Here is a 16416-nt window from a genome sequence, read left to right as displayed (position 1 = left end):
GAGAGAGAAGATGTACATAGGTTATATACAAATACTATGTCATTTTATGTAAGAGACTTGAACATCCATGGGTTTTTATATCCAATCCTCACAAATAGGAAGTATGACTGTGCATGTGTGTGTGTGTGTGTGTGTGTGTGTTTAAGAGACAGAGAGAGAGAGAAAGAAAGATAAGGAATTGGCTCATACAATCATGGAGGCTGAGAAAGTTCCAGAATCTACCATCAGCAAGCTAGAGACCCAGGAAAGCCGACATGTAGCTCCAGCGTGTGTTCAAAGGCATGAAAACTGGGAAAGCCAATGGTGTAAGTGCTAGTTCAAAAGCTGGCACCCTTGAGACCAAGAAAGATTTAATCTCTAAGTCTGAGTCTGAAGGCTGGAAAAGACCAATGTCCCCACTCAAGCTGCCATGACAAAAAGAGTTCCCTCCTACTCAGCCGTTTTGTTCTATTTAGGTGTTCGGTTGATCGGATTAGACTTACCCACCTGCAGTAGGGAGGGCAATCTGCTTTACTCGCTCAAATGTTAATCTCATTCAGAAGCACCCGCACAGTCACACCCAGAATAGTTTGGCCCAATGTCTGGGCACCTCATGGCCCAGTCAAGTTGACACATAAAACTAACTGCCGCAATTAGGGTTCACAAGAGCTCTTTCACTACTTAAGTTAAAAGATGCTCCCTGACCTTTCCTTGCAGATTTTGGTTAGGAGGTGAAGTTATCTGAGAAATATGAGAAATTTGGAAGGAGCTCTGTCAAGAGACAGAAGGGACAGGTGGATCTGAGTATGGAAGAAAAAAGCAGAGAGCACCAAGAACAAAATTAGCTTCACAGATTTTCGGAAATATGAACAAACCTGTCTTATACATATCATCACATTTTATTATTCCATTAGTCACCCATTTATGTATTTATGTATTTACTTAGCAATTAACATTTACTAAGGGCATAATAATGGCATGGGTATTTCACCAGGTACAAGGGTCAAAGATTCAACTGCAGTATGGACCTTGCCCTCAGAATGTCCCTATAAATTTAACCATGTTTATAAATATATTCAGAATAATATTTAATAAAACCCTATAATTGCTAGTTTGGAAACTGTCTTTAATGTTATCTAGTATAAAATCACCACCACCAATGACACTGTTCTCACCACCAGGGCCTTCCAATTTGCAGACGTATAACTAGACAAGGAATTTACAAACCACCTCCTGAGTTAATAGTTCATGGATGTTCACCTCTCATAAAGGTCTTAACTCTGAACTACAATCTGCTTATTGCAGCTTTTACCCCCACACACCTACTTATGTTATGGAAATTAACACAAAACAGTAGCACTTCCGTAGACATACACCCTTTTCTGGTCTTCAAGGTTCTGTTTGATGATCATAATGATAGAGAGGATGAGGATTAGTATCTACAATCTCTTGAATTCATATTATATATCATGATTCTTTTATAATAAGCCTATAAAATTGTGTTTTATTCTCACAATTCAAAAAAGCAAAGGCAAGGTGGCCGTTGTTCAAGTGAGTAGATCAAAATTTAGAAGGATTGGGTACAGTTCAATGTTCCCAGGAGAATGAAGAGCCAATTTAGGTTTGGGAACCACTAGGCAGCTTCACCAAAGAGGAGCTAGCAAAGAGAAAACTAAAAGCAAATTTATTCTCTGCACACCCAGTGGCCCTCCTAAGTACAGGAAGAATATACTCTGGCATGAGAAGCCATTCTTGTTGGACTGCTGAACTTAGAGAATGAATTATTTGGAGAGGGGGAAGAAGTGATAATTCTTTTCTCTCTCACACTGTCATCCATTGCCATAATCTTGTTTTCATTGCACTTATACTTGCAAAGACCACCAGTGGCTTCTTTTGCTCACCAAGAGAGATGATGGACTGGAATTTCCTGGACACCCTGACTCCAGCTCCAGCAGAGTCTTCCTCATTATGGCAGTCATGCAGGCTCTTCTAACATTGCCTTAGTTCTCAAGAAGCCCCTGCCTGCTCAAGTATTCGTGTCTCTGAACTCCGGATGTTAAATGGATCACAGTAAAACTCAGGAATTCCTCATGGGTAACTTTGGGGTGGGAGAAGGCATGTGAGATTGCTGCCTTGAATCTCCATGGTAACCCTGAGTCCAGGTGCACAACTGACTTTTATGAAGGGATTTTAGTATTTCTTTTGCAATCATGTGTGTCTGGAACCATTCACCTGTGGCAGAAAATGTAGAAACGTTGAGGGGTGACAGTTGGGTTTACTAGTCATAGCTGGAGATCTTTCAATTGTTCCAAGAAATAGGAAACCAAAAATTGATTATATGCCCTGCCCTCTTCTTCAGTCTAGACTAGAGTTCAGGTTCTCAGACTAATATGCGTAAGAATCACCAGGAGAATTTGTTTAGAATGCACAGTTCTACGCGCGAAATCCAAAGATTTTAATCATTGGTCTGGGGAAGGGCCCTGGAAGTTGCATTTTTACAAATATCCTGATTGATCCAGAGAGAACACTGTAAAGTCAATCTCAGAGGGAGCTTGTCTTGACCTGGGTTTCCCAGAAAACAGAACATAAAGCATTTACGATTGACTACTTCATTTGAGAAGGCAATCCTAGGGAGGCTGGAATGAGGGCAAATGGGAAACTGGCAGGCTGGGAGGGAGAACCAACACAAGGAGAAGATGTTCGGCTATGGAGTGCTTTGTATCGTGCCCAAGGAGTTGCTCCATCTCACTTTCTTGTGGTGCTCTTCTTCTATTGCCTTTACAGGCCACTGTGTCCTGAGGAGTTTCCCTGGAGGACAAAAGGGCAAGGAGTTTATTTGCCAGCTTACATCTTCCAGTGTTAAAGTTAAAACCCACAGAGTTTCAGCTCCCCTTGACTGCCAGGTGGTTCATGCATGGGCCTCAAGCAAGCCCGAAAGCATCTCATGCCTCAGCAGCAATTGGGTTGCTCTGCGCTGCAGCAGGAAGCTCAAGGCTTAGACATCAGGCTGGGTGCTGGCAGGCTGCGAAGTAGCCTTGGAGCAGATGCAGCAAAGGGAGCTGATGAAGCCCGTGTTGAGTGTGACTGTAGCCAGAGCTGGGTCTACACAGATGGCCTAGGACTAAAGAGCAGCAAGGCCAAAAAAGACCTGTCGTAGCACACGAGACCCATCTGATACGGATTCCAGGCTCCACCTCGTCCTCAGGCCATCTACTTAGATAAGAAGCTCTAGGCTGGGTGCAGTGGCTCACGCCTATAATCCCAACATTTTGGGAGGCCGAGGTGGGTGGATCACCTGAGGTCAGGAGTTTGAGACCAGCCTGGCCAACAGGGTGAAACCCATCTCTACTAAAAATACAAAAATTAACTGGGCAGGATGGTAGGCGCCTGTAATCCCAGCTACCGGGGAGGCTAAGGCAGGAGAGTTCCTTGAACCCAGGAGGTGGAGGCTGCAGTGAGCTGAGATCACACCAGTGCATTGCAGCCTGGGCAACAGAGCAAGACCCTGTCTTAAAAAAAAAAAAAAGGGGCCGGGCGCGGTGGCTCAAGCCTGTAATCCCAGCACTTTGGGAGGCCGAGACGGGCGGATCACGAGGTCAGGAGATCGAGACCATCCTGGCGAACACAGTGAAACCCCGTCTCTACTAAAAATACAAAAAACTAGCCGGGCGAGGTGGCGGGCGCCTGTAGTCCCAGCTTCTCGGGAGGCTGAGGCAGGAGAATGGCGTAAACCCGGGAGGCGGAGCTTGCAGTGAGCTGAGATCCGGCCACTGCACTCCAGCCTGGGCGACAGAGCGAGACTCCGTCTCAACAAAAAAAAAAAAAAAAAGGGCGCTAATTGTTAATTGTGAACAAGGACAAGATGAGATTCTCAAAGACAAAGCAGGGGAATGGAACACTCTGTAGGGGTAACAGATGAAACTAAATGAAACTCCAAGCTAGAAATGCCTCTCCTCTTCAGTCTTCATTATGTTTTGTGCAAAATAGGCTGGTACACCATGTACTTGGAAAGTTGGCCTTGACCAGGCTGTGGGGATACGGAAGCAAACTCCGAGAATATGACTCAAACTCCGAGAATATGACCCCCTTCTCATCTCTCACCTTTGTTATCATAAGATCTGGGCGGCCCTGACAGGCCAGGACAGGCTTAAAGAGAAGCAGGCACAGAGCGGGCCACTGAGTTTAGCTTGAGAGAGAAGGAGAAGCACGGAACGGCTTGGAGTTGGCCAGGTATGAGCTAGTTAAAGCACAGACCCAGCTGCTTTCTGATTTTAAAATATTCAAGTTTTCACAGCTTTAATCTCCTTCCTTTTATTCATTTTTTTATTTTTAGTTGACAAATAATAATTGTCAATTAAATAATAAATTGAGAAATAATAAGTTTCAATTAAATAATTGTCCATATATTTAAGGGGTATAATGTAAGGTTATGGCACACGTATACATTGTGGAATGATTAAATCATGCAAATTAACAAATCCATCAACTCACATACTTATCCTTTCTTTGTGATGGAAACATTTAGAATGTATTCTGGTAGCAATTTTGAAACATACATTACTCTTAGCTATAGCTCTCATGCTTACTAGAACTGACTCCTTCTGTCTGAAACTTTGTATCCTGTGATCCTATCTCCCCTTTCCCAGTCCACTCCTCCATCCCTGCCAGGCCTCTGGCAATCACCATCCACTCTCTACTTCCGTGAGTTCATTGCAGGATTATTCACAGTAGGCAAGATATGGAAATAACCTAACTGCTCATCAACAGATAAATGGATAAATGGAACACTATTTAGCGTTGGAAAAGAACATTCTGTCTTTGCAACAACATGGGTGAAGCTAGAGAACATCATGCTAAGTGAAATAAGCCAGGCACAGAAGGACAAATGCTGCATGATCTCCTTCTTTTTAAATGGAAATCATGCCCACTCTGAGAAATGATGGTAGTATACCACCATAACGTAATACAGTCATGAATCACTAAATGACTCAGGAAGTTCTAAGAAATGCATCGTTAGTTGATTTCATAGTTGTGCAAACATTGTAGAGTGTACTTACACAAACCTAGGAAAGAATAGCCTCCTACAACAGCTAGATTATGTGGTATAGTTTATTGTTCCTAGGCTGCAAAACTGTACAGCATGTTACTGCACTGGATATGGTAGGAAATTACAACATAATAGTATTTGTGTATCTAAACTTATCCAACATGAGAAAGGTTCAGTAAAATTATGGTGTTATAACCTTGTAGGACCTTCGTTGTGTATACAGTCCATCATTGACCAAAACATCCCTATGCAGTGCATGACTATACTTGCACAGTTCCTGGGTGTAAACAGATGCCCAGCCACTGTGAGTGCCCTTGTTCCTTACCTTCAGGCTCAAGGTGTCTAAAGGCGTGAATGGTAAGCAGAAGGCCCACACTTCGTCGCACCTGGTAGGGTGGACATTAAATAGAATTTGGGAATCTGGTAGGAATCAGCAAAAGAGGCAGTGTATTTGCCTGTACTTATGTCATCGGTGCTTCTGCTGCTGAAAAGACTGACGTGGCAATTGTAGGATTCTCGGGGATGATTTAGGGACAGGGCCTAGGAATGGTTCCCTCGCCTCTACCACCACCAATAACAAACGCTGAAGAAGCTGGTACACCATCTCCAGAAGATACGACAGTCTTTTTGTTGAAAAGCCTAGAATATTTGACTGCGCTATCTCAAGTGCTATTTAAACAAATTATAGCTGCTATTCATAGGATTTCTGGCCACTGGAGCTGCAAAATGGTTTCAAACTGCGATCTCCTCACTCTGCAGCACATGGTTACGGTCCATATGCATCCCTAAGAAATCTCAGATCCTTAATTTGAGATAGCATCTATTAAAAACAATGGTTTCACTGAGGATTAAAAGGGACAGGGAACTAAAAATGTGTACTCTTTAGGCACAAATGTTGTTTTTCTATAGGAATTTTCAAAACACTGATGCATCAGAGTCATAAACGTATGGCTCTGTATCAGGCACTTAGGGCTGCTGGAACAAGTGCCACCAACTGGGTGGTTTACAACAATAGAAGTGAGTCCTCTCAGGGTTCTGGAGGCCAGAGTCCTAAATCAAGGTGTGGACAGGGCCATGCTCCCTCTGAAGCATCTAGGGGAGGATCCTTCCTTGCCCCTTTCAGCTTCTGGCAGCCCTAGGCATTCCTTGGCTTGTGGCCACATACCTCCAATATCTGCCTCTGTCTTCCCATGACTGTCTTCTCTCTGCGTGTCTCTGTTTCTTCAAATGAAGTTCTCTTTTCTGTGCAGCTCTCCTCTTTTTTAAGGGTGCCAGTTATCTTGGCTAAGGACTACCCAAGTGACTTCATCTTAACTTGATTACATCTGCAAAGACTCTTTTCCCAAATAAGGTCACACTCTAATGTAACTAGGAGTTAGGACTCCCAACCCATTCCTTTGGGAGAGGCAATGCAACCCAGAACAGGCTCCAAAACCAAAATATCGCTGAGCAAATACAGTCTGTAATTATAACCAACTTTGCTCCTGAGTCTTTCCTCCCATCAGCAACATCAGAATCACTTCACATTGCTTTTACACCTACGAATCCCTTTTACATCCATTGTTACCAGGCTCCTTATACCAGGCTCAGGGATAACCAAATAAAACAGCTATCTTGCAAGTCCGGCTGGTTCCCAAATGGCACAGAATCAGTGCTTCTTCCCCAGCTGAAGTGTGTCACATACACACTAACCAGTCTATTGTGAAAATTATGTCCCCAGATTGATCCGCATACATGCTCAATCCACATAAGATAGTCTCTCAATACAGGAGCCATACCTTGATCTAAGACTTAGTATGGACCCATTTGGCTTAATGGTCAAATTATATGGCATAAATTGGGAAGTCTGTTTAACCCTTTCTTTTCCTCTTTTCCATCTGCTAATCTACAATGCTGAGCGAGTGCTCTTGCAGATGCTGGGAGGAGAGCATGAACAATGCAGATAAATCCCAAGCCCCATCGAAGTTTTATCATTCCTTTGTTAATATTCACTGAGCACCTACTGTGTGGCTGAGAATATTCTACATGTTAGATTTCAAGTGAGACAAAACCCCACCCTCGCGTAGCATGCATTTTGAAAAGGTTTCCTTGTTTTCTCATTATTGTGCCTTAGAATTATTTCCTCCACATTTTGCATTTGTATAATCTCCTTCTTAGGGTCTCAGTCTGTCATAAAATATATTGAGAATTTTCCATGTGTGGATCTGATCATTAGGGGGCCATGCTGCTACTCAAAACCCCAGTCTCACAGTGTTCGCGTTCAAGGAGACCATGAAGCTGTGCAAAGAAGTCCAGGCTTAGAACCTGAGTCACGGGATCACTAACCACTGCCTGTGAATGCAGCCCTCACTTTCAACTTTGCTATATCTCTGTTAAAATACTGGCAAGGGCAAGTGATCTGAGGGTTAAAGATCTGAGCTTGTCCTTGCCCAGTAGTTTACGAGCTGTAGGATCCAGGCAAGGCTTGGAACTTAACCTCTTTGTATCTCAAAAAATAATGCTGAGGAGTTCGTACATTTAGACTAAACTTCAAATGAAGGAAAACAAAGTACAGGAAAATGTTGGAAAAGTGTCAGTTACTCTATTTATACCAGCTATTATTATTTCTACTTGCCTTAAAGAGAGGAAAGTAATTCTGGTCCATTTCTCATTTTTTCTAGAAAAGAAAAGAAAAAAAAAACAAACATTTACAAAGAGAGAGGCATGGAGAGAGAATAAGAAAGTTGAAAAGTCCTGTCCCAGTAAAAAAGTCAAAGATCTAATTTTATTTTAAGTGTTGAAATTGGCTTTATTTCTCTTATCTTCTATTCTAGGAATCTGCTTGTCCCACCCATAGATTGACAATCACGTGTACTAACACGAAACTCATCAAGAGGTTCCCCGGCGGTGTTTCGTGCTATTTTCTTTCTTTCTTAATCTGATTCTTGCTTCAAGACCTAAATTCAACCAATCTGAGGACAGATGGTGCGGGGCCCTTTGTCCTGCCAATTTGGAGACCCTCGCAACAATTTAGCCCCTGCACAGAGAGGGAATAATTTTGCCAGCATGGTTTAAAAATACTACAGTGTTTTTAACCTTGGGGAAAAGTATTTGGCAAATAACCCAAAGCAGATTTTTTTGTTGCTGTTATAGATAATGTCACACTCCCAGCCAGATTTGTCTAAACAAGGCTCTGCTCAAGATAAATTGCTAGCAATGGATGCCATTTACATGTAGAATTAAGAAACATAGCTATGTTGAGCTCGGAAAAGATTTGGAACTTAGGTCTTTGTCTTGATTCTTCCCCCTACTCACCTTGGGGACCAGTCACTTCACCTAGTTAGGACTCCACCGTCTCATTTGAAAATGTGAGGTTGAGACTGTCATCATTTCAGTTCAACTATTGCTGGGTGATACAAGGTGGGTCCTTAGTATTGCAATGAATTCCAAGATGAGAAATGACTGTGGCCACCCTCAAGGAGCTTATAATTTATTAATATATATTATACCCCCACATTATATATTTTATGTATACCCCAATACACATTAATACATACACATATGTATACCCTAACACCTATTAATACGTATTATACCCACAAAGCTAATTCTTCCCTTGGAACTTCTCATGTGTTTCCTCTACTTGGAACTCTCTCCCCTCCAGAGCTTCACTTGGCTGGGTCTTTCTCATCACTTAGACTTCAGCTCAAACGTCACCTCTGCAGAGATGCAGACTCAGACCTCCATATATAAAGTTCCCACGCCACACTCTTCATTCCATTATCCTGTTTCATTCTTGTGTTGCCCTCCACTTTCTCTTATGTGTTTGTTTATTACCGGCATTTCACCAGGTATAGTAGCCTGTGCCTCTACCTGCTCCCATGGCCTCAGTAGGACAGAGCTACCAATGTTCTGAGAGCCTTTATGGTACTTAAAGAGGACTCATGGAGACAGTGGGGCATGAATGCATCTCTCACCAGTATTGTGAGAACTTGGTGAATCTGAGACTGGTATGGTCAAAGGTATAACAGCAATAATGATACCAACACAATCATTATGGTAAGGATTAAATTATGCATTTATGCAAAGTGCCTAGCACAATTATAGCATATATTGAGGTCTTAATTAATGTTAGCCTCATGAGGTCCTTCTGGGGAAAAGTAGTGTGAACTCAGCAATGAATTTGTAATTAATGGATATTTATTAATTAATAAACTTCTATCATTTTTTAAAGAACTGAGAGAGGTAAAAGAAACCAAGGTAGAGATTTTCAAAAAGAGCTCTTTCTACATTCACGTACAACCTCTGCTTCTGTGGTTTCCAAAGAACTTAGATATGAATGCAACAAAAGGAGGCTAGGAAATAAATACAAAGTCAGAAATCACATTATCCTTAAAATGCCCCTTCGTCTCTGACCAATGAGCTCTTATACTGAGCCCTGGATTTACTCATGTTGGGTTCTTCTGTCCTATGGGATGCTTTAGTCAGGGTGGTTGGGCCAGGAAGCAGGGCCTTGCTGGAGAGAGAAAAGTAGGAACTCCCCCACCCTAACATAGTTCCCAGACTTGACCAGATGTGTTTGAATGACAACTGTGTTTATTTGCTGAGGTGCTGACCAGGGAGTTATTTCTTAGCAGCCATGAACATTGTCTAACTCATGCCACAGACCGTGGCAGTTTAAATTCAGCATGTCTGAAATCCAGCAGAGGACATGACTTCAGCTCACATGGAGATTCTCCTTTCAAAAGTTTTAGCACGTTGTGAAAAAGAAATCAGAGCTAATTGGGGGGAGGCTCATAGCATGTGTCCTGAAGGAGACAGGCTGTGAGATGAGAAGGGAACAGCAATTAGTGTGAGCTGAGCTCCTCTCAAGGGCCTGGATTCAAACTGCCTGAGGCACCAATGTAAACAGGTGCTAAACTGTAATAAATCAGAGATGCTGGCACTAATTAACACAGGTTTCCGCTCATATAATTTATAAAAAAAAAAAAAAAAAAAAAAAAGCATGGGTTTTGATCCATTGCAGGAGATAGCGCTCTGAACTAGGAATTTTTAAAACAAACAATACACCCTTCTTCGATGTGTTCAGTAGTTCTCTTTTGTGTTTTGAGGGCGTATGTTTGAGTAAGTTGCAAGGTGCTATCCCAGGCCTTGATACCAGCCTGAGACCAGCTGCCTGATGGGAGCCTGAACTTGGCCGTCATTACCAGCTGAAAGGATGAAACCAAACATTCAATGGTGTCAGGGTGCTTCCCCAAAACCAGGGACTTCTTTCTTCATTTTAATTTGTCTTGTTGGAAACATTTCAAAAAAGGACAGGGTGTAGTGGCTCACACCTGTAACCCCAGCACTTTGGGAGGCCTCAGTGGGAGGATTGCTTGAGACCAGGAGTTTGAGACCAGTCTAGTCAACATAGGGAGAGCCCATCTCTACAAAACTAAAGAAAGTTAGCCTGGTGCAGTGTTGTGTGCCTGTGGTCCCAACTACTCAGGAGGCTGATGCAGGAGAATCACTTGAGCCTAGGAGTTCAAGGCTGCAGTGACCTATGATAACATCACTGCACTCCAGTCTGGGTGACGGAGCAAGACCTTGTCGTCCCCGCAAAAAAAAAAAAAAACAGAAATAAAGGAAAAGAAAACTTAGATAGCAAAAACAGCGAGAAAATTGGAAGGTTAGGTAAGGTTTTGCCATATTTTATTTTTCCCCCAGCACATTGCCTCAATTTTAGAAAGAGGAAGTGAATTAAGAATCAAATCTGTTTCTGCACAAAATGTTTATTCATAAGAAATCTGTTTCTCAGGGGGAAACTGGGTGATAGGTACTACATGGGACCTTTCTGTACTTTCTTTTTCTTCTTGTGAGTCTATAATTGTTTCAAAATTAAAAGGTTAAAATAATAAAATGATATTTAAAACATAGATAAAAATGTCGGTTTCTTCTCATGTGCACTAAATGCATAGCCGAAGCTTAAAAAATTTTTCAACATCTTCAGTTTGAATAGATTTCAGGTTGTTCACAGATGTGTTATGCCCATATATTCTTACCTGCTTGTATTTGCAAGAGAATTTTATCATTTCATGCATTAACAATGCCAGGAGGTTAGTAGTACTATACTTCTTTTTAAAGGGGAAACAGGGGAGAATCAGTCAGGTTATAAAACTCATCTACATTTGTCCAATTAGTGTAACTGGGTGGGATTTGACCTAAGCCAGGGTAACTCCAAAACCTGACAGCCTTGCAAATTAGCCTCCCAGCAGGCCATGCAAGAGCCAGGAAAAGCTCTTTCCCAGTCATCCAGGCACCATGGTCCTCCTTGAAGATGACTAACCTTAAAAGTCCTGTTTGGGTTTTTTTCCCCTTGTTTGTTTGTTTGTTTGTTTGTTTGTTTCTTCCTGTATTTCTTCCACATGATCTACCCAAGAGTTTCATGCTTAAGTAGATTATCCAGAAAGTAAAAACTTGACAGAATCACTAGATCAAGCACTGACTCAGAAATATCCCATTTGACCACAGATTCAGCTCTACACACATTGCACATCCCCTATTAAATCACTTATCCACAACTGAGTATTTCTGGTGGTTCCATGCTATGCTTTAGTGGCACTGTGAGACAGGCCCAACAAAAGCCAAGGGGGCTCATGCTAATTATAGCCAGGCACACACTAGCCCGTTGCAGGAGGTAAGCAATTTTATACTAAGAGCCACTCCTCCAAGTAAGTATTATCATCCTCAAGTTACATAAGGCGCCCAGAACGGTCAAATTCCTTGCCCAGATCTAGGCAGCCACTGTGTGATACATCTGGATAACTGTAACCTGGTTGGCAAAACCCAAACTTCTCTAGATTTATACTTCTTATTATGACTCAGGGTCCATGAACCCAATAAACTATGCAAGAGGGAAATGGGGGATGAGAGGCAAGAACTCTTGAAGCAATGAAAACAAAATTAATTATCACCCAAAGAGAAGGTGAACACAAGGGAGTCCCTCTAACTGTGGAATGTGGGACAGGCAGCAAGAACGTGCAGATTGGAACTTGCAGCTGGCCTGAGACTGAGACTCTCTTACTGCTTTTGTGTCACGCTCTTTCTTGCTCCCCCTCCATTCCAGCCACCTTTCTCTATATAGGCTCCTCCAGTGAGCTATGCTGTTTTTCCCACCCAGGCATCCGGACTGACAATGTCTTTGGCCTTGAATGTGCTCCCGGACACCTCCTTTACTCCTTCCCTTCTCCCCTCCCTCCTCTTCCCTTTGCTGCTTCCTTCTTTCTTAGAAGATTTCTTTTGTTTCTTCTTTCCTTCCTTCTCTCCTCTTCCCTCCCCTTTTTTCTCCACTTCTGGTCTAGCAAATGTCTCCTTATTATCAACACGTCAGCTCTCCTGGCACCTCCCCAGAGGAAATCTGGTCTGAATTCACAGATTAGAACACATGTGCCTCTTGTTTGTTTCACAGCCCTCTTTGTTCCTATCTCTGAATACCTCACCTTGATGGTTGATTTCTTGTCCAATATCTCTCTATTCTATTAGATTCGAAACTCCATGAAGGTAGGGACAAGTTTTGCTTTTTTTTTCACCTCTACATCCCCACAACTTGCCCAGTGCCTGACAGTAGTAGGTAGTGGATGTGAATATCTATTTGTTAAATCAATACATGTCTGATCAGACACTATTCACTGCATTTACCACAAATTGTAGTTATATATATATCTGAAGTCCATTCATTTATTTTTACCTCTTCTAGGCTATAAACTCCATCAAAGGATTAGGTATGTCTCTTACCTAGTTGTATTTTTCAGCACCTAATAGAGCTCCTGATGCATGGTACATATTCAACAGATAATAAATTAATGAATGATATTCCAAGAAAAAAAGCTATAAATACCACCTACACTATTATCAACTTTCTCATTAGACCAAACTGTCTTCAATTCTTCCTTGGTAAAAAGCAGGAATGTTCATATCATTAGACTTGGGTTTTTATTGCAGTCTGGCCACCAATTGGATGTGAACATGGATTTTAGATTATTTGCCAATAAATACCACAATAACTCACTTTTCTTCATTCACCCCTTGAATAACCTTCTCCCACATTCGCTCTGAACTTGGCCATGTGACTTGCTTTGGCCAATGGGACCATGGCAACTAGGATGTAAGCAAAGGCCTGGAAAAGGCTGGTGGCTGGGGCTTCCCCTCTCCCACTGCCCTTGGAGCCCCAAACTCACCATGTAAATGGGCCAAGCTGGCCTGTTAGATATGCAGAGGAGAACAGAGGCACCTGGCTGACGTGATTGTCAACCAACACATGTATGAATGTGATAATCGTAGATCATCCAACAGCCTCTCAACCACTAGCACAGACCAGATGATCAGATCTTGTTATGGGTCAAATACGTCCCTGCTAAAATTCATTTGTTAAAGTCCTAACCCCTCAATACCTCAGAATGCCTTCTGACTTGGAGACAGGGTATTTAAAGAGGTAATAAAGTTAAAATTGGGTAATTAGAGTGAGCCATCATTCACTGTGACTGCTGTCCTGCTAAGAAGGGGAAATTTGGACACAAACACAGGGAGAATGCCACGTAAACACAAAAACAAGGATACAAAGATACCCACAAGCCGGGGTTAAAGGCCTGGAACAGGTCCTCTCCTCACGGCCCACAGGAGGATCCAACCTGGTCGACACCTTGATCTCAGACTTCCAGAGGCCAGACTATTAGACAACACAATTCAATCTTCTGTTTTGTTTGTCACTCAGGGCTCAGTCCTTTGTTATGAAAACCCTAAAAATTAATACAGGTGCAGACCAAAAGAAGTGAGCAAGTGACGCACACAATTATGGACTAAATAAAATAGTTACTGCTTTAAGCTCCTAATGCAGCAAAAGCTAATTAATAAAGTGGTTAAACTACTTAAGTGTTCCTAGTCTTCAGTTTTCACAATTACAAAATGGGATTTAAAATATGTTCCTTACACAGTTATTAGTAAGATTAAGGAGGATAATGCTTGCAAGTTGCTTAGCAATGTAACTGACTCATAATTAACATTCAAAGAGTGCTTATTTTCGTGTTTTCCTTGGGGTGTCTGTTAAGTCAAAACCAGAGTTATTTACCCAAGAAAATACAAACTTTTACCTTTGAATTTACTGTAAATAACGTTGGAGTTTGTTATGGAATTCAACATCAATTTATATAAAACTAGAATGTCACATCCCCAGAATGGTAAACAGGCACTCGGCTAGATCAGCTTAAATGGACCAAGATTAAGGCAGAAAGAAAATATATTAAACAGCTAATATGTGCCTAAACATTGTTGCATGCCTTTATTTACAATATTTTGTTTATTTATTAAAATATTTCTAAAATATAAATGTTACTATCCTTCCATCACAACTGAGGAAATATCATTTCCTCAATGAAGGAAATACCATCCTCAATTATCCCTCATTTTTTTAAAAAGTCTCTAAAATACAAATATTATTATCACTCAAACTACTTGAGAAATAAACTTCAAAGTGTCCAAAATCCCATAGCTAATAATTAACACAGCAAGAATAAGAGGCAGGCATTTATCCTTTAGTTCCCAGGTTCTCTCCACAACACCTGGTCCTTGTGTCTGGGGGGAGGTCTCAGGAAGCCATTGCAAAATTAAGCTACAAGACAGATAATGTCCACTATGCATGTAAAGTAAGACTCACAAAATAAGATTCACAAAACCCACCTTCCATGCTTGAGTATTGCCCAGCAGTTCCTTTTATTGTGTTCTGGTAACTATGAAGTGCCACATAAGGACATCGTGTGTCTTTAAACACACCCTTTGGGTTGGAAGATTTCAGACTCTGAAAGTTTCACGTATTGCACTCCAGCCTAAGAAGAGGAAGTCCTGCCAGCCCTCAGGTCAGACCTCTCAGGTCTGTGGCTGCATTTCACAGGAAACCAAGCCTAAAACATACCTATCAGGAGGTTTTCTGCTGAAGGGTACTGCTTAGCATTGAGAAGAATTCAACCCACCGCCTTACTGATTTCCAGCACCCCAAGGTCTCCGTGCCACCGCCCCTCTTCACAGGAGACGGACACCTCAGCCCAGATCCCTTGGTGCTCTCCACGCTGTTCAGGTAAACTCATTAGTCCATCTCTTCTGAGTGATCATCTCATGGTCATGTCCTTGTCATAAATGATCATTAGGAAAGACCTGAGCAGCAAGGAAAAATGTGTTTCTAACGTGGAAGTCAGGGCCTTCTATATAGCATCAAAGCGGCAAGAAGAAAGCCCTTAACTCAATTGTTAAAGATCTTTTCGTTCTTTTGGGAGAAGGAATCAAGATACCTACCCACAGAAAATTAAAAGACTAAATGTTTTCAATCTTCTTTTCCTGGAGCTTGGACTCCCTGACTGTTTGCAACTGAAATATAAAGACCAGGCCCCATGGTTGGCTTTCCTGGCTGACTTTCATTAAGTAAGCCCCCTAGAAAGAAAGCCTCCATTCAAAGTAGGTCATTCAAAGTAGAAGTTAACTCCTGGAGCCCTGTGGAAATATATTTTTAACATTTCCTAACGTAATACGATTTTCTTTCTGCTTTGGTGTAGAGGAGACTTAGACTTTGGAATCAAGCAGACATCCTTCCACTCACAAAAGTAAGGAGGTCAAAAGTGAGGTTAAAGTTGGGGTTAAATTCTTACCTTGAAAAGTGCCAGGAGTCATCTCTACTGGGTTTTTCTTGGATAAAGCAAATCAACTGGAGTGAGACAGAAAAGAAAATAACTATCATCAAAATATGGATACTTTGATTTTAAAAGGTGTTGATATGTCTGAACTTTTTATCAATACTGTTTTTATTACTTTACACCAGTCTTACTTATTTGACTTCTCTGTTGTGAGTATTACTTGTCTGTTACTTACCTACCTGGCTGTTTCTCTGGCTGTCTCTCTTTGTCTATACTGTGGCACAGCTCCTCAATAGTGTTGTTCTTTGGATTTCCAGGGGCTTCCCAAACCACCAGGAATAATCATTTCAAATATCAAGAAGACAATGGTAGACCTGGTTAATTGAAGGCCTACTGGAGAAATGACAGAGCTTCAGAAATCCTGAGAAGCTTAAGATACAATATGCCCTAGAGAAGTAGGAATGGCAACTAGCATTTACTTACCTTCAGCTCCTGCTGGTCTGGAGAGTTGGCTATTACTTTCCCTGGTTTACAGGTGAAGAACTTGAGCTCTCTAAGTAATATGTGCAAGGTTGTTCAGTCACTAATATCAGTAACAGAATTCAAAAGGAAACTGATTTTCCTGACTAACTGATCAGAATGGTGAACAGTGTTGGTTTGCAGTTTCACAGAGCTCATCTCTAAACTCACTCCTGTGTAGTCTCTGACACCAACCATCTAAATGGTAGTATTTCTTTCCTATTCCCAACAAGC

At 41.7% G+C, this 16416-nt stretch overlaps 1 protein-coding gene across 2 annotated transcripts in view; it reads left to right on the top strand.

The window, feature by feature from the left end:
* Window positions 1-16416, top strand: part of CLNK (cytokine dependent hematopoietic cell linker) — a 238953-nt gene that overhangs the window by 34659 nt on the left and 187878 nt on the right. Inside the window, exon 1 of one of the 2 annotated variants that reach the window (XM_033213754.1) lies at window positions 14916-15113. The exons of the other annotated variant lie outside the window; for it this stretch is intronic. The gene's annotated coding sequence lies outside the window, so the exon portion shown is untranslated. Of the gene's footprint in view, window positions 1-14915; window positions 15114-16416 lie in introns of those variants that run through there. 2 annotated transcript variants of the gene reach the window in all.

Source organism: Trachypithecus francoisi, unplaced genomic scaffold, assembly GCF_009764315.1.
Source record: "Trachypithecus francoisi isolate TF-2019V2 unplaced genomic scaffold, Tfra_2.0 Lachesis_group1, whole genome shotgun sequence".
Lineage (NCBI taxonomy): Eukaryota > Metazoa > Chordata > Mammalia > Primates > Cercopithecidae > Trachypithecus > Trachypithecus francoisi.
Note: the sequence above shows the minus strand (reverse complement) of the source record. Positions and strands in the feature narration are given on the sequence as shown.